This window comes from Mus musculus, chromosome 6, assembly GCF_000001635.26.
Source record: "Mus musculus strain C57BL/6J chromosome 6, GRCm38.p6 C57BL/6J".
Lineage (NCBI taxonomy): Eukaryota > Metazoa > Chordata > Mammalia > Rodentia > Muridae > Mus > Mus musculus.
Genome location: NC_000072.6, coordinates 94116462 through 94137965, shown reverse-complemented (window position 1 = coordinate 94137965; position 21504 = coordinate 94116462). Strand labels below are relative to the sequence as shown.

At 44.1% G+C, this 21504-nt stretch overlaps 1 protein-coding gene and 1 long non-coding RNA gene across 32 annotated transcripts in view; both read left to right on the top strand.

Moving 5' to 3' along the window:
* The window catches only part of 4930511A08Rik (RIKEN cDNA 4930511A08 gene), a 104520-nt gene extending 99477 nt beyond the window's left edge, over positions 1–5043 (top strand). The window contains exon 2 of the long non-coding RNA NR_130996.1: positions 4735–5043. This is a non-coding gene — a long non-coding RNA (RIKEN cDNA 4930511A08 gene). The remainder of the gene's footprint in view (positions 1–4734) is intronic.
* Magi1 (membrane associated guanylate kinase, WW and PDZ domain containing 1) overlaps positions 1–21504 on the top strand; it is a 608477-nt gene that overhangs the window by 145964 nt on the left and 441009 nt on the right. The gene's annotated exons all lie outside the window — the stretch shown is intronic.

Sequence of the window (21504 nt, the reverse complement as noted above, 5' to 3'; positions counted from 1 at the left end):
GAGTTTGATTCCCCAGAACCTGTGTAGTGGAAGAAGAGAGGCAACTCCAGCAAGTTGTATCAGACCTCCACATGTGCTCTGAGGCAGGTGTACCTCCTGCGCACGCGCGCGCGCGCACACACACACACACACACACACACACACACACTCACACACACATGCATACACTCACACACCTCTGTATGAGCACACATATAGTGGAATAAATTAGAGGACAGAAAATAACAAGGTAATAGCAGGTGGAAGTATTGAATTGAATAGACACAATAGACTTAATTGAAGAGTGAGATAAATTCCTTGGTCAACTGACTTTTCTCAGTCCTAGCCCAGGATTCTCTTTCATTTCCCTATAGAGCTTGCTTGCTTTGTTAATCATCTATTTTCTTTTATATGTACATCCCACATGCATTAAAGACTCTTCCATGCGTTTAGCCAAAAGTGGCGAAGAAGTCCTCCTGGGTCTTTTCAGCAGTGCATAGGAGAACGGGTCACCTTTGCTCTCATTGGCCAGGAGTTATTAGTCAGCCCGTGAGAAGTAATTCCACACTCCTGCACAGTGCCATTTTTCATAGCGCTCCAAGGAGGGAAGTGGAGTATCGGGAAGTGTCCCCACAGGCTCCTCAGACACCCTGCTCTGCCTCTGATGGAGGAAGACACAGAGCCCTTCTTCCTTCAGGATACTCATAGTCTGTGTGGGAGATGGCTATGGAAACGCTTTAAGTTTCATCCTCAGAGTCCCAACCTCACAGGCTGAGCCCCACATTGTATAGGTCGCTACTAGAACTGTAGTTTTCTCCTTTGTGAAAACAGAATATCCACATTTACCCCAAGGGATTGCCCTCTGGGTTCTGAGTGGCTTTCGTCTCCTGCGCCTGATGTTTAAGTGTCCAGCATGATGTTGATCTACAGAAGCCTGCAGGTTGGGTGAGAGCCACTGGCAAGGCGGCTGCAGTAGCAGTCAAGCTCTGGCAGGTGAGGTGAGGCCTGCCATCAGAAAGCACTGCCTCCTTACTTCCTCTGCCCATCCCAGAGCCAACAGTGCAGAACAGCATACGGACCAGAGGAACTCCTGGGGAGTTTCCTCAGCAGGGTGGCTTGTAAGCAAATGACAGAGCAGGCAAGACTGGCTGTGGGTTCCTGAGAGATCAGTGGTGACAAGGAGTTCTGGGAACTACCATCTGTTACCATCCTCTCTGACCTGACACACCTAAGCCTCCAACAAAGCACAAAGTGTGTGGTGGGGACCTTGGGATAGGCGGAGAAGAAGGACCCTGCCGAGAGGGATCTTAGAGGGCTGGGCTGGTGATACACATGGCCCCATGGACCTGAGCTCTTCAGGGATAGTGCCAGGAAGGACAGCACTGCCCACAATGTGCCAGCCACTGTGCCAGCGCTGGTATGCTGGGATTGTGTTGTAGGGATGGCATTTGGTGTGAGTAAAAGCTGAGTGGTTTCTTTGGTTGGGTGACTCCCTGCGTACGCACTGGGTACGTAACTCATTTAAATTTCAGAACAATCATGTGGCACACTTTTAGAATTTATTTACTTTTGATGTATTTTCTTAAACTCTGTTTGGATTGAGTCTGGCGAGTAGCAACACACTTCTTCTAGTAACATTAATTGATAAATTAACTTCGAATGTGCTACCTTCCCTACCGGAGACACTTAACACCCACACACTCTCAACAGCGTCTTGATGAGTACCCTAGTCTGGCTTCAAACTTGAGCTCCCATTTTGCTGAGGTTTTGGGTCACCTTTACCTCGCCGTGCCTAGCAAGGCGCTGTGGTTTCACGGATGAGACCAAGCTAGGGAGTGTCAGAGAAACTCCCCAGGTCGCATTTCAGCGACCGAAGGCATTCCTCTTTTGGGGGCAACATGAAAAGGTTTGCTTTAAAAAGACATCTTGTAAAAGAATTCTAGCCAACAATATATGTGTGCCTATAAACAAATGTACATCTGGGTGCAGTGTAACATGGAGAAAAGAGACCAAGAAAGGCTAAATCTTAGGGAACGAGAAGGAACTGAATGCAAGGCAGGAATTGGAAGAGGATGGAGAGCTACTTGTCATGAGGGTTTTTTGCCTTTGTGGAGGATTAGTGCATAAAATATATTTGGTAGTGAAAGTATAAAACCCAACGTGAACTTTTACAACTTCCATTCCAAATGTCCACTCTAATTGTATAGAAATTAATTGAGTTTATATAGGTTTTGGGTCTGGTTAATTTTGGTACATGATGATTTTTGTTTGTGACATTTTTTAAGATGGTACCTAGCCTTTCTGCACTTGGCCGTGAGTTTTGCTAGTCTACTCCATCAGATAGAGGCACCCAGCCTTTGGAAACACTTGACCTCAGAAGACAGTGTAGATCTCTGGGGTGGGGTGGGGAGGAGTTTCAGTAGGAGATACCCAGATACCAGGCAGGCAGGCAGGTTACTGCATCTGTAATTCTTTTGTTCTGAAGCCCACACTCCCCAGACACTTCTGCCATTCCTGATCTGTCAGGAGTAAGATGGGGCCTGAAGAAGGTGGACAAAGCCTGGTGGTGAGCTCTAGGCCTGGATTCTCTTCCACATTCCAAGACAGTTTGCTTTCTTTGTTAGTCATTAAAAAAAAAAAATTAAATATGCCTCTTATTCCCCCACCCCACGCCCCAGGAAAAAGAAAAAAGAAAGGAAGAAAAAGGAGCTGTGGCACTTCCCAGCAGCTCCTCCCAACCTTCTTTTCTTTGTTTCTGTATAGCAGTTCTTTACTTGGTGGTGGTGGTGGGGGTGGTGGTGGTGGTGGTGGTGGTGTGAGTGTATTCTATGATATGTATTTTATACATGTGTATAGTTTATGTCTTTACACAGCAAACATGTATTTACATTATGAAAATCCAATCAATACATGCATTGCGTTTTAAAGCTTTTTTTTCTCTCTGTAATGTTTCACTTACGTGTTTCTATGTAAGCTGATGGTTTTTTATTGCTTTAAAAGCTAGTGAGTGTGACTTGATGGTAGAACACTTGCCTAGAATGTATGAGTCTCTGAGTTAGAGCCCCAGCAGAGCATAAGTTAGTCTTGTTGGAGACTACCCATAATCCTAGCCCTGGGGAGTTAGAGGCAGGAGGATCAGAAATTCAAGGTTATTCATAGGCTCTACCAGGAGTTCCAGGCAACCTTAGCATATATGGGATGGTGTCTTAAACTATAAACAAATGAAATAAACAAGCTAATTAACAAAGAAATGGAAATACAGGTTTTCAGAGTGCTCTCCTTTGGCATATCATAATTTCTTGAGCAATTGACATGAGGAATGTTGCTGAATTGCTATCATTACAATGATGGTGCCCTCTTAATGGCCTTATCTATAAAAAATTTGTTTCTTTTGCTATTTGTAGCCTTAGTAAAATCCTCATTGGGAGTCTAACTTAGATTTGGACAGTGACAGGGTCTCTGGGGCAGGATTCTCTTGTCAGTCCAATGTTTCCAGTCAGTAGCCACGAAAAGCCTCCTAGTGTTTCTCTCAAGAGCCTGGAAGAAAGAAGCCGTGGAGAGGACAGGGCCATTTCTGCAAAGCCCTGCAAGCTGGAAAATGGGAAGGAAACCACCATTTTGTCTGCTTCTGATGTGCAGCTGAGCTTTGCTGATGAGGCCCCTTGGCATGCGCAGTAGATCACCCTTCCAGGGCTGATGGGCATGCTGGACAGTCTAGACTTGAGGCAGATATGGGGTTTGTAGCCGGGGAAGCAAGCAAATCACTTTCCTCACGTGCTCACAGAAGTCTGTAAGTGCTAAGCTTTGTGTGTGTGTGTGTGTGTGTGTGTGTGTGTGTGTGTGTGTATGTATGTGTGATTTCTTTTATTTTTATTATTGTATGTCTGTTGTCACGTGACACTGTGTATGTGTGGAGGTCAGAGGGCAACTTTGTGGGCTTGGTTCTTTCTTCCTGTCTATAGGAGATTCTAGGGCTTGATCTCATTCCCCAGCTTGTACCACCCAAGCCATCTTTCACAGGCCCCCGTGTATGTACGTTTAGATTGGCATGTGGGCATAATCATTTCCTTTAATAGGGTTTTGCTGTAAAGTGTGAAGCATAATTTCTTTATTGATAAGCGTATTTATATTTCATCTCATTTCCTATTCTCTTCTATGTTCATTCATTCATTAACCTATTTAGAAGTTAAAAGAAGAAGTCTCTTTGTTGCCACTCATTTTCTATTAGTACAAGAGACAGGCAACAATCAAATAATCATCCCAGTGACTGTGAAAGAATGTTGAAAGAGGCTCGCTCGCTCCATGAGTTTGTAACACAGGAGAGTGGTCCTCAGGGCACTGACTCTTTGGCCACCTCTGAACACAGTTGTGGAGCAGGGATGGATATAAGAAAGACCCAAAGCTGCTTTTTATAGTTGTTAACAGTTCCTAATAAATGTGTGGTGACTTACATATCTATTACTGGGGAGTGTGAGGATCATTGCCATATTTTCATGTTTTATTTTGTTTTGGTGGGTGAAAATAAACCCTTTATTAAAGGACAATTCTGTATTTACTCTAGAAATAATAGGAGAATGAGGGGGGAAAGAAATGGCTATTGTTAGTGACTTTGAAATGGCTCAGAGAATAAACATTTTTATCATGTCAAACACATTTAAATCTATGGAGGATGGCCTTCCTCAAGGAGCTGCAAGAAGTGGGAGAAGAGGCAGCCTACTCCCCCAAGCTTACACCCACATCCTGTTTCTCTTCCAGGGATGCAGCAGACATTCTCGGGGGCCTTCATCCTTGGCAGCGGGGATGCCATCACCATGGTGCATCCCCACAGATCTTGTTAAAAGTGTGCACAGAAGTCCCTGCAGAGTACCTGAGGACCTAGGAGTTCTCCTTCTCTTAAATTAACACGGGAAACGTTTGCACTATGGTGCCATGTGCCTTGGCGTCTGCTCTGACCAGCTCAGTGGCTGCTCACACAGTCTTCATCTTATCTGTAAAGATGACGGCCTGCACATACATTTGTCTGCAATTCTGACAAAAGAATTTAATAAAACCTCATGTTCAAAGACCATGGTGTAGTGGCTGGCATGGAGCATTTAATACTGATTGATTTTTCTTCTTCGACCACCTGCCTCTACGATTCCCCCCTCCCCACCAGTGCTGAGATTTCAGACAAGTGCACACTGGGCAGGCTCCCTTGTTTTAATGCCTTGCTCTGTCATTTGAATGACTCTGGTATATTTGTGTTAGATATAGACAAAAATGATGCTAGCTCACTCAGGGTTGATGATGAATTACCTCGGAAGTAATGCACACACCAGAGGGGAAGGGGGCTTTGATATCTTTCTGCTTTTATGTGATTGGATGCTGGATATTTGAAAAAAAAAATTCTTTTTGGAAGTTGCAGTGAGGCTTCATCTCATGCCCATCACGGATGAGAGTTTCTTGCAGAGACGGCAAAACCAGATGCAGAGTGGGCTTTTATTAAGTGAAGGCTTCCACTTACAGTGGGACTCCCTTGTCTCTTTCCTCTTCCCATAAGACAGAAATGTTCGCAAGTACATCTGATAGAGAGATGCTGAGTGGAGTGGCATTGAAGGTAAAAGAATTTGTAATTCCTGTAGGGAAGATGCAGTGATTTAGTTATCCTTATTAGGACTTTGAAAATCCTGAGTCTCCTCTTTCCTAATTTATTAATGGCATTACCCAGCCAGCCAGAGCAGCAAAATCTACAAGATTAAAAATTAGTTGAGTGCAGCTGGGACCCATTGATGTGTTGTCTCCATAACAACTAGCTTGTGTCTGGAATGACAGACCGGGGCACTGTCTAACCACACGGCATTGCTCTATAAAACATTTGAGCAGTGAGTCCCTTCCGAGGTCACCTGGAAACGTCTCAGGGTCCTGAATTTCTGTTTGGTGGTAAGGATCACAGTTATGCATAGGTGACTCTTAAAGCATTAGACTTGTAAACACCATTTTAGAATTGGCATTGTTGGAAATCCTAGGGTTTCACAAGTCTCTGTTTAGTCCCTTGAATGTTGTATTGTCAGACCTATCTGTGCCTTTCCTGTTTCCTTTCCATGCTACCACATGTAAATACCTACGGTGTGTGTGGGGGGTTCATCTCTCTGTGGAGGTCAGAGGTCGGTGCTGGTTGGTTCCCTAGTCACTCTTCACTTTTTATTTGATTTTGTTGTGTTTTGTTTTTATTTTTGAGACAGGGTTTGTTATGGAACCCACACTTATACATTTGGCTAAATTGACTGACCAGAGACCTCCAAGAAACATTATTTCTTCCCCCTTCCCCCTACCTCTGGAGTTAAGTAGGCATGCTTTGGCATCCCACTTTTAAATGGGCATTGGGGATCTGAACTCAGGCTCTCATGCCTGTGATGCCTTGAACCTGGACAGTGTCTTTAAATAAACGTTTTTGCGTCTCACCTGGGCACGTGTGGAGGTCAGAAAAGGGTGCCAGATCCCCTGAAGCTGGGGTTACAGGGTCTGGAATGCTTGGCTTGCTACTGCAGTGCAGTCTCCAAGGTGTCCTTCTTAGGGCTGTGCTCTAACTCTTCTGCACTGCTCGTTCATCCTTCCAGCTCTACTGTGTGGGTGGGTGGGTTGGTTAGTTGGTTGGTGGTGTTGGTTGTTGTTGTTTGGTTTTTGTGTGTGTGTGTGTCGGATAGAAAGGAGGAAATACAGGCAAAGGCTTGTGGGTGGCTGACTGTAGCTTCCTAGTGGATTATAGTTTTCAGAATTTTACTGAAGATGGCATCTCAGATTTATTTATTTTTAAGGTCTTCCCAGAGGGAAATACTAGATTTAAAAGCTAAAAAAACCAAACCAAACAAAAACAAAACAAAACAAAACAAAACAAAACAAAAACAAAACAAAACAAACCAACCAACCAACCAAACAAACAAAAAACAAAAAGAGAAAAGGGAAAACCATCACCACCAAGCCTGCACAGTCTTCATGGCCAACCCTTTCATCCTTTAACACCACTCTCTGCTAGCATCCTGAGAGCCATTTGACTCTCAACTCTGTGACCCGGACTCCAGCTGTTGCATGCGATTCGAAAGTGGTTGGATCTGCTCTGGCTAGAGTCAGGTGTGGATTACGAGGTGTGAATTGGAGAATAGCTATGAGAATATTCTTGATTTGCAAACAATTATAGGGGATAATGAACAGGATTCCATAAGATTTGAAGTTCTTACTGTGGAAAATAGGACATGTCTGATATCAGGTGACTTGGCCTCACCTCAAAGTGGACTTGGATTCTGGGTTCTCCTCTCTGGCTTCTTCCTCTGGGAACCTGCTTGCCAGGCGTCATAAAGACTAGCTGTTTCCTGTTCTGAACACTGCTGACCATGGGTGGCTGATGACCTCATAAACCAAGGCCAAGGCACTTAGGAAACAAGTGCCGCATGTGTGCCAGGTGGAGCCTGCGCCCATGCAGCCGTGCTAAGCCCCATTGCTGCTGCTGGGCTCATAAATTCCTGTTGAGTAAACAGGACTCTTGCAGAACGTTGGCTTTTGTGAAATGCTGGTGTATGTGGTAGGGTAGACAGTGTCTAATATGGCATGAGTTGAGGTAAAATGAAGTCCAGATCTGTATGTGTTGGCGCTCCCCCTCTCTTCTGCATCTCATAAACTTGAGCATACACAGAAACTCTCCTGGAGAGTCCGCTGCTGTTTCTTGGTGATGCTTGTTCAAGTGAGGGCACTGTTAAAACATTATAGAGAAGGCACAGACCTTTAGCTCTCAACTTGTCTGTCCCAGGCACACATATTGAGATGGCAGGGTGATTTCTTGAACAAGTACTATTGACATTGAGATGTGGCACTGAGCATGCTCATCCAAAGTGTGTCAGAGTAGTATGGAGTGAAGTCTAGCTTGCTGTCATCTGTTGTCTGATGTGAAGGCGACCTTGCTGGTCTTTGTGCAGGGAAGTGTGGGAGGGACATCCCATCAGGCAGTATGCCATGTGTATCAGATTGGTTCAGACACCTGCCACGATTACTCACTCTATCCCGTGGTGGTCTGGTACACAGTTGATCCAACAGGAACTTTAGTGCTTTTTATCATCTGCCATTCGCTTGTAAATATTTTTTTGTCCCCCAAGGAAAGCATGTGCCCTAAGGAAAGCAGTAGAAATGAAAACACCAAATTTTGGATTAGCACAGCAAGCTCTGTGTGTATAGAGGAACGTTTGGATAAGGTCTACATTCACTCTTCTGGAGTCTCCTCTGCTCTCTTCTTGTTACCTAACCCAAGGGTCCTATCCAGGAGACCCCATTGAAATAGATTCCCTATCCATTGTGGAAGCCATTAGCCCAATGTGGCTATTTAAATAGAAACACAGATTTGTTTAAATGACATATATTCCAGAAATTCCAGATTGAGTTGCAGTAACATTTCTTTTTTGTTTGTTTGTTTGTTTTTTTGTTTTTTCGAGACGGAGTTTCTCTGTGTAGCCCTGGCTGTTCTGGAACTCATGCTGTAGACCAGGCTGGCCTCGAACTCAGAAATCCTCCTGCCTCTGCCTCCCAAGTGCTGGGATTAAAGGCATGTGCCACCATGCCTGGCTTGCAGTAACATTTCAAGTGTTCAGTAGCCATTTGTGGCTACTGTATAGGACAATTCAGATCGGAAATATTCTTTATCCCTGGTTCTGCTGAGGAGTACTAGAGATAGCCAGACTCTATTGTGTGTGAATGGGTGTGTGCATGCATATGTGGGAGTGTATATGTCTCTGTGCTTACTACAAGATTTCAGGACAAAGCCTGCTCCCAGTGACTCTGGTAATATGAGCTAGTGAGGGAGTGTTCTGGTTAAAAACAAAACAAAACACAGATAAATGAAGGAAAGGCTTTAATTATGTATGTGCCTGGCTGTCCTTCGTTTCCTTAGCCATGCCAGTGTACCACATGGATCAGGGATATCGGAGTTTAGTTTTCCTAATTTTCTCTGTGCCATCTGCCCCTCCTGCTTTCATTTGTTTAATTACCCCTCCCCCCAGTTACTTAGTGCAGTGATCTCTTTCTGTAGGTCCCAAAGCAGACATTACCCAGGTTTTTCCATCTTCTAGACCACACAAGTTCCTCTTTGTGATGGTGTGTTTGGCAGAATCCATCCTGTAGACTGTATGTCAAGTACTCCCTGGATACACTGATATCCCATCCCCTTTCTTGGAGTTTGGGCCTCACTCCCAGTCTTGGGGCACTGAGGCCCTCTAGATAAGAAGCTTGCCCAGTGAGCCTATTCACCAGTCTTTGGCAGAGCCAGGGCTCATCACACCCACATCTGAGGTTCCAGAGCCTCGGGTGTCTCCTATAGCGTGTTCTCACTGCTTGCTGTTTCAGTACTCTGGCCTATCCTAGATACTCAGTGGGCTCTGTGTCCACTAGGAGTTATACTGGGAGGAAACCATAGAGGAGCCAGAGTGGACCAAGCAAAATTGACTTTTGTCCTAAAAAAGGAAAACCCTGGGTGAAGGTAACCTGGGACTCTCTGTTGTGTGTTCTATCACCCCTAAGCAAGGTGAGACTCTGGTATGGAGTGCACTGAGGGAGACGGGAGAGAAGGGTGGTAAGGGCCGGCCACAGCTGCAGTCTTTTAGAGAACTCTGGTGGGAGTCTCATCCCGCAGCTTCCCTGGTGTGGCACTGCTTGGCCTCTTGCAGGGGAGGTTAGGACAGGACTTAGCCTTCTTTCCTCTGGGCATGCTTTCTCTCAGTGATACTGACATTCCGAGAGGAAGTGAGGGCTGGGGAGGCTTGTCACAGTCTGCCACATGCTGTGTTTCTCTTACCGTTTTAGTTAACCCTGAGTGATCACCCTTCTCCTTTCAGCCTGGCATGCCCTCCAGTGATAGCTGATGCTGTGCGTACCTGCTGCTTTTCTGGGCCCACATGCATGTCCTGGAGTTGGTATGATCTGAGGATGACGATTCCACCTCTGAGGTGCCATACTTCTCTCTCTGGCCCTGAACTTGAAATAGCTATTTCCAGATTTTTCATCTGTGTGGCGATATATCTGTCATGGCACCCTGGGAGGTGTATGGGTCATGATTTGAACAGAGGGACCAGGTGACAGGACAGTGAGGCTTGCTTTCATTTGGTTGCAAAACTCCTTAGCTAAGCATCCCCTGGGAAGGGCACAATGGGAAACAGTATCCACATAGAGTCGTGTCTGTAAGAACAGTGTCTCGCTTCTCTGTGAGTTATATTGGGGAGTTATGTATTTGGAGGTATGTATGTGTGTGTGTGTGTCTGTCTGTCTGTCTGTCTGCCTGACTGCCTGTCTGTCTGTGTTGTGTGCATCTTCAAAGTCTGGTTTTAAGAACCATTCTTGCTTATCTTGATGGGCAATCTATTTCGGTAATGGGGTTATAATAGTGCTGAAGATACTGGTGTAAGGTTCTTGCACTTCTTAGAACAGAGGTGATTGGAGATCATTGTTTAATCTTTCTTTCAAGCATCCTCTGGCTCGTATGTGCAGGGAGTAGGTGACGGCCATAGCTAAGTCCCTGTGTGGAAGAAAGGAGCTTCCTGGGTTTAGGTTTTCCTGTTTGTTTGTTTCCTCTGCAATATGTTTCAAGTAACAGGCTAGAACTGGCTCAGAACCAATGTGTTTTTGTCAGGGCCACTTTGGATGGGTCTTAACAGTGACAACCCATTTGCTCTGAAGGGATTTTCATTTTTAGTGTCAGCAGCGAAATGGGTGTCTAGCAGAGGGAAGCACTTTAAACAGTTAACTAAACTGGGGGCCTGTGTAGCTAGAGACCGCTTCCCCTTCTCATTCACCCATCCCTTTTTGATACACCTTAAAGGTTTACTTACTAGTCCAAACATTTATCCCATGTTTCTCTTAACTTCAGGCTGCCTGGGAGTTCAGTAGATGTAGAACAAAGAGGGTAAGGCCTTAATGTACCAGAAACCACCCAGCAGGTGGTAAAAGGTGTGCTGTGTGTTTTAGACTTTGAGTGTTGAAGTATTTGAGGAAGGAAACTCACATTAGCATTTTTATCAGCACAGAGTATGCACAGAAGAATGAGGTTGGCCCTGCCAGGAGCTCACTCGTCAGTGCATTAAACAAACCCTAGTAGATCAGTCATAACACACACTAAAGTCATGTTCAAGTTCCTGAAGCCGTTACTACATTGGGTTGGAATAGACTAGAGCGAAAATCCGGAAACTCTAAATCTCAGGCTATGTATCAACAGACGATGCTGGTGGGAAATCTCTGACCTCTCTAATGCTTTCTTTAGTACAAAGTGTCTTTTAACATTAAAAGCGGTGGATGGAGGTGTATACATAGACACTATCTCATGTGTTGTATTTTACCATTTTAGGTAGACTTCCACACTTGGTGTCCTTTGGTAACAAGTTTGCTGTATTTGACCAGTGCCCTCTTTATTTCTGGCTAGACTTAAATCTCTTGGTGTCCAGGGAGCTCATCTTATTAGACAATGGTCTTCCTGTTTCTATGACTACCTGCCTGTGTGATTATCCGGAACTTTCCAAGAGGATTTCCTTGGGCAAGCTTTTCCCCCATGATAGGACCAGACAGGAGGGCTGGTATAGGAGTCACTGGTCCCAGAACTCATTTTCAGTGTGGGTTCTTAGCTACTCCGGATGGAAGCACACCACCAGCCTACCCTACTCAAGGTGCTCTGTAGCCCTTCACACTTAGCTCAGGGTGTTCCCTGTGATCCCGTGTAACAGCCCACGCAAAATATTCAGCCTTTGCTTAGCTGCATCCCTGTCAGTCATCCCTCTTCCTTTGTGACAGAAAGCATGCAGTTTTTTCTTCTGATAGATATGTTTTCCAAGCTTTCAAAAATGAAAAATGTGTGTGTGTGTGTGTGTGTGTGTGCGCGCGCACATGTGTGCTGCCTGTGTGCGTGCACATGTGTAAGTGTGTGTGCTATTCTCTGGGAATTCCCATGACAAAAATGTTGTATATAAAGCTCAGAGACCAGAGCACTCATTTAATCAAACAATATATAGGAAGTATTTTCTCTGTATAAACTTCAGGTACCCAGCATATTCTCTGCTTTCCAATGTGGTGTGTGTTTTTTTTTTTTTGTTTTGTGTGTGTGTTTCTAATATTTATTTGTTTGTTTGTTTAATATATGTGAATATACTTCAGGTCTCTTCAGACATACTATCGAAGAGATCAGATCCCATTACAGATGGTTGTGAACCACCATGTGCTTGCTGGGAATTGAACTCAGGACCTCTGGAAGAGCAGACAGTGCTCTTAACCACTGAGCCAACTCTCCAGCCCTGTTGTGTTTTAAAAAGCCTAGGGAGGTTAATGGCTGGTCTTGGTCTAGGCTCAGACTGCAGGTAAAAGGATTGAAGGGTGCAATCTGTAAGGCTGGCATTTGTTCTCCAGGATCGACCATATCGTCTTGCCATATTCCTATAAAAACAAAAGACAAAAACTCAACGTTACTTTGACAGCTTTAGTTTGGCTCTAAAAGTTCATCCAGAGTTTATATCGTATATTATTTCTTATCTTGGTTTAATGGAAGACTCTCTCAGATGATGTAATGTCCCTCCCTTATATCTTTACACTCCAGGAAGATGTGTCTTTCTTATCTTGACACTCTGAGGCTGTCTTTGCTTTACTAAGACCAGCAGTACTGGTCTGACGGTGTGTCTGAGACGTGAGGCTTTCAGTTCGAAACTCTAGACAGTTAGAGAATAAATTCGGGACAGTCCAGAACAGTCTGGGAGTGTGTTTGCTTGGAATGCTAAGAGGTTTCTTCAGTTAGCAGGATGTTCAGAGCTGAAGCTACCTAAGTTTTCTGCAAAATGTGACTTCTGGCCATTCTCATTTGCATAATGCAAACAGAAAAGGCCTGTGTTTACATTTTAGAGCAGGACAGACACAAACGTGATCTAAGAAGATCTTAGCATATTTCCAAATAGGAATGTTTAGATTAGCATGTTTTTAGTAAGAAAGCAGCCTGCTTAGGTGAATTTGGTAGGACGTGTTGTACTTCTGTTATTCAGAGTAATATGATACTCCCTGGAGTCGTGATAATGATTGTTGATCAGCTAATTCTGATATTAGCTCCTTTTTTTTTTTTTTTTTTTTTTTTGCAAGCTAATGAAATAACTTACCTTTCAGCAATATTGGTCAGTTTTGAGGTTGGGATAATGGGAACAGAAACACAGCTCTGCATGGCTACCCTCAGCAGCCTGAGAAGTTTCCTTCAGCTTTCAGAGACTTCAACTCAGAGGGATCACTGGCTTCAACAGAAAGAATTTTAGGGCTAGGCTAGTCATTTTAGTGAAACTAGGTTGCTCATTTTCAATATAGGCTTAAAAGATAGGTACTCAGACAGTGTGCTGGTCAGTATGTGCTTTCTGTGGGAGAGTGCCAGAAAGCCAGACCCACCCAAATGTGGATTCTGGCTTCTTCGGGATAGTGAACAGTTAACTGTTTGAGCATTAGCACAGTCCTTTTGGCAGCTTTCACTTTATATCTCTAAAGGTTGCCAAGAAATCCATCTCCCTTCTCTCTTTTAATAACAGAGATGCCTTGGATGGAGTTAGAATCTGATAAGGCTAGGGCTGCACTGGGGATGTCCTTTCCCTGTAAATGAGATTTCCACTGGGATTCGAGTAGTCTGTAGGGATTGAGGAGAGGGCCTGGGACAGTGTTAATTGTGTTGGAATTCTTGCCCTGCTGCAGGTGAGACATCTAAGCTAAATGCCTGGATAATGCTAATGCTCCTTTTTTTTTTTTTTTTTCTCATGTCTTCCAGTTTTCCCTGCCTTTCTATCTGCCCCAGAACTACAGAGCAACCTTTTTTCATTTTTCTTTTTTTTTCTTTCTATTAAATTCCCAAAGGAGCCAAATGCCATGAATCTGGAAAGAACAGAGAAGAATTATATTAATTGATGTTTGTGTTCTTTCTCCATATGATGTGAAGATACATAGAGATAGATCCATGTTATGACTGTCAAGACAGAGTACTTGTGACACACTGGGGCTGTGTTAGAAGATGTATTTCCTTTGGCTTCTATGACTGTGAAGTCGTCCATCAGTATCATCTAATACAATAACCAAATGTCAGTGTTTTCTGTTAAACTTTCTGCTTCTGCTGCTCCTGCTGATTCCTAGCTCACGTGCATGTGTACCAAATAGTTAATGGCTGGGGACAGTGACTTTGCTCAGCTTCATCTCGAAGGTTGAGAGAGGTTGAGAGAGAAGTCACTATCCCAGCAGTGGAACTCGGTCTTGAGCAAAAGGAAAAGAGGCTCCGGGTGGTCTTGAACTTGCAATGTAGAGTTCAACTGGCAGCAACCTATTTCTTTGGCTACTTGATCATAGGTCCCCAGCCACTCACAAGCTGCTGACTAGGAAATGCAGCTCTCATAGATTACCAACAGTCAGAAAAATGTGGAGATCTACTCCAGCGTCTTCCCTAGCAGGGAGGTTTTTGCACTGAATTTGAGTCTAAGTTTGTTGAAGGAGTTTGATCAGGATCTTTTCCTAGGTCTCTGGGCTCGACTTCAGTACTGAGTACATCACTCAGGCTTTTTCAGTCACTAACTAGCCCACTCCCTGCAAAGTCTCCCTTCTTGCAGATTGCTCATCTCTTAAGTTAGAAGGGCAGTTTACTTTCTTTAATGAACTCCCAGCTTAGGAGGAAAATTAGATGCAGCAGAAGCTGGATAACTTTACCAAGAGTGTGTTCATTTTCTTTGTTCAAACTGTGCCTTACGTTTGTAATGCGCTTTAATTAAAGAGTGATTGTCAGTTTTGGTTTTTTGTTTTTTTTTTAAAGAGGTATAGTATAAGCTGGGCACTAATGGGTCCATGGGGCCAGGAGTAAATGTACTTAAGGGCTCGCTTGGATTTGCAGGCCCTAGGATGTCATTTTAAGCATCTTATTAAGACTGCCCATATGGGGTCTAAACCATTCCAGGTCACTTTGCTTCACTCTGCTCCACTTGGCCCACCTCTTTAACATTCCCATATGTTTCCCATTTGGCTTTCTTTTATTGGAGATTTCATTCAGTGTAACAGGCAGTTCTTATATTCACCACACTCCCAGTAACCCAAACAGAGACACATGGGCTGACAAAATAGATTTCTTCCAACTCACTGCTGCTTCCCAGTCCTCCCAGTGAGCTTGACAGACAGACTTCCTGTCTCTGGAGCAGCGCTGACCCTCTGGTTTGGCATTTTAGCTTCTGCCGGATCTATTAGGACTTCTGAGTTAACCGGTGTCAACAGAGTAGTGAACTAACGAACAAAGTTTGTACACACGCTGGGCGTGTTGCACCTGTTCTTTGGTTTAAAACGTCATGGTAACCACCATTGATTAGTGGGAGATTTTAAGTTCCTTAGACCTCTTTCATTTCTGTGTAGGTGCTGGTCCCTGGTCATTTTGGTCCTGTAAAAGAAGGGTAGCAGGGAGCACTGTGGGAACAGGCTTAAACCGGAGCTTGGGCACTTGGTGCTCGTTCGTTCCTTACAAAATGATAAGAAGCCCACAGAAGCACTATCAAAACACCAGGGCCCAGGCTGATGCCTAGTGGTGAGCGCTTGCCTTACACGGGCCAGAGGGACAGCCCACCAGCTTTGCAAAGAAACATGACTTTTAACTGTAAAAATAATCATTGTATGTCACAGCCTCAATGGGTAGGTTAGAGAGTGAAAAAATAAATAAGGGTTGAATGATACATTTCTCTATGATAGCTGAGAGGTGTTCAAAGTACATGTTCTTATATAAAGAACATGTATAAAAATTTCTGTATACCCAGCATAAAATAATGCATGAATAATGGTTGAATGATGTGTGTTTCCCCTCAGTGTGAAAATTCACGAGTGGTCACACTGCTCAGTATGGGTCCTGGGCATTTTTTAAATTCATATATTTTTAATTTTATTAAGTTAATTTTTTTAGAAACAAAGTCTCATTGTGTCGACTGAGTTTCTCTTGCATTGTGTGTGTTTCTGGTACTATAGGCATGCACCGTTGTCCCAGACTTGACTTGTGTGTTTTAATATTTTTCATTTGCGTCGCTTAATATACTTAAGAGCATACTTAAGAGATGGGACTACCTCCATATGGATATAAGCTAAATTTGTTCAATACTTTGGTTGGAATTATATGAAAAGCATACAAATTAAGAACATTTTTTTTTTTTTAACGTGGGTCACTTTGGCAGCAGGAACGCTGTCCAGATCCTATTTTTATGGCTCGCAGAGGCTTCTATTGTAGCAGAGAATGAAGCACCAGGTGGTGGCAGTATTTTTCTGATACAGAGATAAAAACTATAAACCCAGCCAGGGAATTTCCATCCAGGATCCCCTGAAGGTTTTGGGATTTCTAAGGCATTCAGCCATCTGCCTCAGATTTAACGTTATTAAGTTTATAGAGATTCTTGAGCGTTAGATCTGCACTTGGAAGACTCAGATGTGTGATTGGCTGAGGTACAGTTGTTCAGCAGATAGGGTTATGTATTGACAAAGGAGAGAATTGACTGGAGGGTCATTTGTAGCCATGTACTCTATTTAAGTACCTTCCCTCAGTGAGGACGTAGCTCAGGAATAATTTGTCTTAAAATTGGTATAAACAGAGTATCATTAATAGTGTCAGGGATTGGTGCTTGCCCATGGGATGGGTCTCAAGTTAGGACAGTTATTGGTTGGCTATTCCCTCAGTCTCTGCTCCATCCCCTGTCCCTGCGTTTCTTGTGGATGGGATAAATTTGGGGTCAAAAGTTTTGTGGGTGAGTTGGTGTCTCTGTCGCTCTACTGGGGTTCCTGCCTGGCAACAGGAGATGGCCTCTTCATGTTCCATATCCCCATTGCTGTGAGTCACAGCTAAGGTCACCCCCTTTGATTCTTGGGTGCCTCTCTTATCCAGGTCTCTGTCTCTCCCTGGAGATGCTCCCTACCTCCCCACCCCTGGCAGTTGCTAAGATTTCCATGCAGTCTCATGGCACCGATCCCTGACACTATTAATGATACTCTGTTATGCTTCCAGACAGGAGTCTAGTATGGCTGTCCTCTGAGAGGCTCCACCCAGCATCTGACTTGGACAGATGCAGACACTCACAGCCAAACAGTGGATTGAGCTTGGGGACTCTTATGGAAGAACAGGAGGAAGGATTGTGAACCTCAGACAGGGATAGGAATTCCACAGGAAGACCAACAGAGTCGTCACTTGGGGCTCTCAGAGACTGAACCATCAACCAAAGAACAACAATGGGCTGGCCCTAGGCCCCCTGCACATATGTAGTAGATGTGCAGCTTGCTTCTTCATGTGGATCCTCAACAACTGGAGTGGGGGCTATCCCAAAAGCTCTTGCCTGTGTGGGGGATATGTTCTTCTAGCTAGGCTGCCTTGTCTGGTCTCAGTGGGAGAGGAAGTGCCTAGTCTCACAGAGATTTGATGTGCCAGGGTAGGAGGATGCCCAGGGGGTGCCCCCCAACCCCGCTCAGAGGGCAAGGGGAGGGAGATGGGGGAAAAGATTGTATGTGGGGGAGGTGGGTTGACCAGGAGAGGGACAGTGAGCAGGATGTAAAGTGAGTAAGTTTTAAAAAAAAAGGTATAAACAAAAGTGTTTCATTTCTCAGAATGACTCTGGTGGCCTTTGTAATCCATAAGAACAAATTTTCCTCTTGATTTGAGGATGAGACCCAAGAAGATAAAAACACCAACTTGTTAACACTTGTCAGTCCATTTGTTCCTTTAGATTATGCATTCAAGTCTTCCTCAGAGGGGCAGTTTGGTCCCATGGCTGAGACCATAGACCTGCTTGGACTTGAACGTCCATCATTTCCTCTAAAGGTCTCAGGTAAATACTTACCCTCTCAGACCTACAGTTTATGTGATGGGAACAATAACAGGAGCTACTGTGGAATTCTTACCAAGGCTCAGCAAAGTTCTGAAGGCTACCACTTTGAAGCCTTGCTACTTAGGTGTTTAGTGTTATTTCCCTCGGTGAGCCCAAAGCCCCACCCCAGATTCATCGCCTTACGATGGCCATGGTGGCAGAGCATCCTCCAGCTCTAACTTCTGGTTGTTAAATCAGAATCTGTAGTTCATGACTTCCGTCCTCCATCCTCCAAATGAGGGTGGGGTGCATAAGCTAGCTGAGTATCCTATAAAGTCTGCTCAGAAGGCCAAGCTGCCTGCAGTCTGCAATGACATCACATTTCTGGGATGAAAATCCTCTCTCAACTGTGACTCAGGTCCTCATGACATCAGGGCTAATATCCCAGGATGCAACTCATTTGCAGGAACACCAGTATCCCAGGATGCAACGTGTTTGCTGGAAAGCCGTAGACTCCGAGGAGTCATGGACATGGTGATTCTCCTTGAGCTTAAATTAACTTTGGCAGACACAAAAGCAGGTGCTGTTTGAATAGAAGCTAGTTCATTTCTGAGCACTGTGTGTGAGCAGCCAGGCACCGGGTCAGCATCTGCAGGTTCCAAACTTGCCCCAGAGTGTGCTCAGAGCAGGAGCGTCACTACAGACTTCCAGCTTTGATTCACAAGTCTTATACAAGTGTTGAGAGTGTTCAGCCTGGCTGTAGATCTCTCTTAGTCTTTCACTAGGTAAGGACCGACCTATCTCATAGGTTGAATCAACTGTGTGCTAGTTGTAAGGATGTGGAAACATTGTGTGGCATCATGGGTGATAATTGTCAGCAAACAAACCCAGTGTTTCTTGCAAGGATTGCACAACTTTGGAAATTGTGATTTTTAACATGGTAGCCCCATCTGTAGTCTGGACCTGGGGAAAGTTGAGGTAGGTGTGACTGATACAGACAAGATGAAACCTGTCACTGTCACATGAGAGTAGAGTTACATCACCCTGGCGGTGCACTGGCCCAGTGAGGACCTCTATGCAGCTGTGAAGGACAGGATTGAAACACTGAGATCTCAGCCCTGGCTTAGAAATTTAAGTTCATTAATTTAAGATCCAGTGTATAGGATGAGGAGTATCGTCATGGTGTTTATAGAGTCTCTCCTGTCCTAGGTATTGTACCAAAAGTACCCATGGGTCTCACTGAAGTAGGCATTTTTAGCAGCTGCCTATTACAGATGAAGTGATGAGGCTTGGTAAAACTGTTTAACATGGGTCATAGGAGACAGAGACACATAGCAATTCAGAATTACTCCAAGTATATGACCAGAAGAAATGACATAACCCTAATCCTGGAAATTCCAGTGATTGTGACTGCAGGGCTCCATGGTCTTTGAATTGGTGGAGATGGGGAACCGTCTCATTCAATATTGAATTTCTCTATAAAATTTCTCTATACTTAGGTATCTGTTCTGTGTTGGGAAGCACATCATAAAACAACACAATGCCCTTGTCTTATATGAATTGAGTTTGAATTACTTTTTAAATTATATTCATTTTTATTTGTGTTATGCTTGTATGTCATCTACACTACATGCTTGCAGTACCTGTAGTGTCCAGAAGACAGTGCCAGATCCCTGGAATCTGAGGTTATAGACAGTTGTGTGCTTTCATGTGGGTGCTGGGAGTCAAACCCTAGTCTCCTGGAAAAGTAGCCAGTGGCGGTCAGGGTCAGAGTTTTGTTTTTGTTTTGTTTCTTAAAATCATATTTAAATGAGTAAACTGTAGCTGTCTCCAGACATACCTGAAGAGGACATCAGATCCCATTACAGTTGGTTGTGAGCCACCATGTGGTTGCTGGGAGTTGAACTCAGGACCTCTGGAAGAACAGTCAGTGCTCTTAACTGGTGAGCCGTCTCTCCAGCCCCAGAGTTTTTGATGTGCTAAGACCTCCCAGAGTTCTCTCAGAGTAGGAAATAAGTTCTTAGGTTCTCTCACAGTTTTTGACCATCAGTCTTTTTTCCATGAGATTAGTGTTCAATTTTCCTGCCCTGTGCATTTGTTTAGGGCAGCTGGGTTACATCCTCAAGAATTGGGAGTCTTTGGACATGAGTGAGCTAAATAACAGGTGACAGCTTTGTTGTGACAATCAATGTCTCTGGCTGGGAAGTTGTATTAGTTATTTATTGCTGTGTAATAAATGTATCTCAAAACTTAGTAGCTGAACATGATAGATGGAATTCTTTATCCTCTGGGTCAGTAACCCGAGTACGGCTTTACTTGGGGATCTCCTTGGTTCACTGTCTGATGACAGCTGAAGTCTTATCCAAAGGCCTGAGAGTCACTGGCAGGACATCTCCTCATCACATGCCTTGCTCCCTTACTTAGTAGACCCTCAAGAAGTCCAGTGGACTTCTCTGTGACATCTACATCCTTTAGGAAGGATTCTGGGAAGAATAGCAGAGCTCACCTGAGACAGGCGAGACTCAGTCGTCTTAAATCTTGACTGAAAGAGACATGCTTAGGTTAAAAGGGAATTAGTGAGTTCTTACTAAATGATAGAAAACCACAAATATCAAAAGTGCCAGTCATTGAGGACCATTGTAGTGGTTACTAACACATTACAGCTTATGAAATGTCCCTTACAGGCTCCTGCATTTGTCATTTGGTTGGTAACTGAATGACTTTCAGGGAGTGATTGGCTATAACAAGTGGATTATGTGTCCTTTGATGGGCTCATATTCTAATTAGCATTATTAGGAGTTAGCTGGTGAAAAATAAAAACTGGGATATAATTGGAGGAAGTAAGTCACTGGAGAAGGTTTTCATTGGAGGCTGTACCTTGTCCTTTTCTGCATTTCCTGGGCACCATGACTCATCTCTCTTATCTACCTCTGCCCCATAATCTTCTGGCAAGCCCAGCAACTGTGTACCCTTGAACCATGATCCAAAATAAATTTTCCTTCTCAAGTCATGTACTTTGACAGAGAGGTGAAAAATCTGACCAACAGAAACCACACAAGTGCAAAGAGATACAGGCATTTTGGGAAGAGGACCCATGTATCTGATTTTCACTTGCAATGAGCAGGCAGAGAAGAGTCTACAGCAGAAGGCTGTGGTCACCCAGGACTGTGAGCAGCAAACTTCCTGGTCCAGAATGAAGCAGAGGGGTTGGATAGATAGAAATAGTACTGGCCAAGCAACAGAAGTCGTGACTTTGCACATGGCACCCTGTGGTGACTTTGCCCATGACACCCTGTGGTGCCATGAGGCAGCTTATGAGAAAGAAGGAAGGGTAGAAAGGCATTTTGCTGCAGCTCACGGAATTCTTCTAGCTGAAATTACGTTAAAATTGCACATGCACAAAATTCGAGAACTAAACAAAATGAGAAAATGGGTGTGAATTTCTTTGCTTGATTAAATAACCTTTTATTACCTCCTCCCTTCCCAGAGTGCAAATTGCAGTGTTGTAAAAAGGTAGCTTTGCTCTGTCTTAAGACACCCAGGAGGGAAAATCAGCTACTTCCTGCTCTGTAGGCTACAGCCCTATAACTCAGAGCTGTGGCATTTGTTTCGATGTTAGAGAAATGGCCATAAAAATTTGATGGAGGCAGAGAGAGCAACCACTGTGGTAGAGGTCTGAAGCAGGGATGGGAAAAACAAAATAGAATGGTAA